We start from the raw sequence: 3,166 nt of genomic DNA on the forward strand, positions 1-3,166 counted from the left end.
TAGTTTGTTGCCTCTGCGCTGCCTCCATGGCTGCGAGACCCGCTCCTATGTAATTATAAATAACGAATTCTAAGGCAACGCAAATATTAAGGTTAAGAGGCTGAGCTCATAGGTGATGATAAATAACATAGTTATGTATAATATATTACATTTCTGACTGTATATCCCTGTAATTATTACACACTGTAGCTTTAAGTGGCGATAATCCCACACAAGCATACCACACACAGTGTATTTTTATGTTTTCTTTTCTTTTCTTTTTTTTTTAACACAGCATTACCCATTTTACCCATACTCCATTTTGAAGGAGGTACCCCTATTAGAATCTGAGACGTTTATTGGTATGGTCTGACTCCTAAAAAGAAAGTGAACACTGTGCTCAAGTCACATTTTGTTCCAGAGTACTTCAGAAAAATGGTTATAACAGTATATGAGGCTGGTAAGCATGGTGGCAGATGCATGCAAACACTAAAATAAAATATGCACTCTGCAGATACAAAATGTGCTGCAAACAGAAAAAATAGGCTAATATCACAGTAATAAGGGTAGCAAACACCGAAATTCAAACACCTACAAACAGAACACATGAAAAACAAAAATGTGGCAAAAGAAAACTGCTACAATCACAGAAAATCAAGTGCAAACCCACTGCAAATACATACATAGGTGTGCTGCAAAGACAACTAACTTTGCAATCAATTTAATGATGCTTAAACAAAAAAATATAAAATGCAGCAAATAGCAGAAACAACTGCAATCTGAGAAAAAGTGCAAATTAGCTCTGCATAAGCAACGTGCTACAGACCACTGGGGGAGTCTACCATTAAATCAAATGAGATCAGACCACAGATATTATTAAGTATTTGTGTCCATGGACCTGACGTGTGATCTGTGGAGGGGACATTTGGAAAGAGGAAAGACAAGGTTAGGCTTTCCTTTGAGCCTTTTTTTTAAACAATAAATATTTATAAGCATCCTGTTTCTGTTTTTACTAAGGGTGTGGTCCTCCCATAGGAGCTAATAATAAAGACTGAATATTGAATATTTCTGGAGGCTTCCAAGTATTTTTCTTTCTTTGTTTTTCTGTTTGTTTTAATCAGGTCTTACACATGGGTGATGAGTTTTAAAGAAGAGTTTTGTTATTAAATTTGATTAATTTGGTCCAGCTTTGGTAAGCCTGAACATTTTTGGTTGTCATGCTTGTTTTTAGAAAGGGTTGGATTTTGAATTTGTTTTGTTTATAGTGCCATCATTTTTGCTCAACCACCTAGACACACAAATAAGTTAAAAAAAATGCTAGTAGTGAAACTGACGGAACTATCTTATCTTTTCTTTTTCCGTGGAGGACCTACAGTGCCCCAAGACAAGAGGGCGTCCTGGGTCAGCAGCCATATTGCCAATTAATAGAGAACTTCACTGCAGGCTTTAAAGACACTTGTATAGCTGTTTAGGTAATAAACTTTCAACTAAACTTCAATAATTTTTTTTTTTTAACCAAATGAAATATACGACAGAACATTTTTATTTAGATAACAAGTAAAACAACTGAATAAAACTTGTGGTCTTTTTTGAAAATGCTATGGAAGTTCTATGGATTAAGTAATATACTATTTGTATTATCAGACTTTTGTTTTAATAATACTAATCATTTTCCCTTTGTATTTTTAACTGAACATTGATGCACCAGATGACTGCTAATGAAAGCAGAAAAACAATGGTTTTTAGCCTTGATCAGCAAGGTTTATATATGCCATGACATGGAAATGATGCAAAGTTTAGGTGAAAAATGTTCTCTGATAAGTGGCTCTCTACGAAATAAGCCATCTATTTTTTGTTACAAATAAAAAAAACTAAATAAATCTATGCCTTTTTGTAGATTTTTTTTTTTCACAAAAGGTGATGAAGACACCTCCAAGCCATGAGAAAGTTCCTATATTTATCATGAAACAGGGACAGATGGACCCAGTATTCACGGTGAGACAGACAGTGGGAAAGATCAAAAGGTTTATTAAACCAAAACAAAAAAAACAGACAAAACTGAAGCGCAGAGCTGTGGACCTGCAGACCACAGCGGCTGCAGGGGGGCGAGGCCCAACCCATCACTGGTACTCTGATTTAACAGTTCCATTGGCTGGATCCAGCCTTCCTCGGAGAGGATGGACTGACCAACGAGCTGCGGTGCAGAGCCACCCAGAGTGCCCCCAGAGCAGCAGCCTCAGTGAGCAGGCAGGAATCGGATCCAGGTCAGAGAAAATGTTCAGACAGGACAGTTCAGGAATCCAGGAGTCCGCAACCCGGTTAGAAATGCGCAGATGAAGACAGACCACCTCAGTGGTTGAGGGACAGAGACAAGACATGGTACCAAAAAAATCTACAGAACTTTAAACAAGTCTCCACCTAGGAGCCAGGCTTATGGGAATTAAAACTGTACTCTCACCTAGGAGCCAGGACACGATCAAGAGACAAGACAAACACCAAAAACCCTCTCAACCCACTGGCCTCCGGGGACAAGAACATGAACCCAAGAATAACTCAAAACTAACGAAACAAACTAAAAACTGGCCACAAACAATGATCTGACCCAGATAGCTGGGCTGAGCTGAATATAAAGTAACAGACACAGGTGGATAAGATGAGGAATGATTAGGAACCGGTCAGGGCAGGTCATGACAATATTTGTGTTTACGAATTAATTCTCTTTTCTCTTTTTTACCTTGAGACTCATGTTTGAGAAAGAAACATTTGAACTTAATCTAATCACATGAAAGTAATTCAATGCCAAGTTGTAATATGAAATATGTATCTCTTTTTTTATGCCTTTTTCAAAGTTTTCAAAAGGCTGAGAATCTTTGAAATTAACAAGTCCTAACCATTTTTTCTTTTGAATGCATCAAAATGTTACAGTAAACAAACCGAAATTAACAATAAGGTGGGAATATAAGTGCCATTAGCTTCAGTTTGACACTAACCCTCAGATTCCACATACTCCGCCTGCGCTCCGCTCCACCTTTTCTAAGAAGTGCTTTAAACCAGTCCTATCTATCTTTATCCATGCTGGATCAGATCCTTACATTTGAAAAGGAAGGCAGGGAAAGTAGATTACAGCATTAGCCTCACTCCATGCACCTAGTGAAGCCATGTAGCTAAACCAGGTCCTGGAAAAGGA

This window comes from Cyprinodon variegatus, unplaced genomic scaffold (genome assembly GCF_000732505.1).
Source record: "Cyprinodon variegatus isolate N-32 unplaced genomic scaffold, C_variegatus-1.0 Scaffold161, whole genome shotgun sequence".
Lineage (NCBI taxonomy): Eukaryota > Metazoa > Chordata > Actinopteri > Cyprinodontiformes > Cyprinodontidae > Cyprinodon > Cyprinodon variegatus.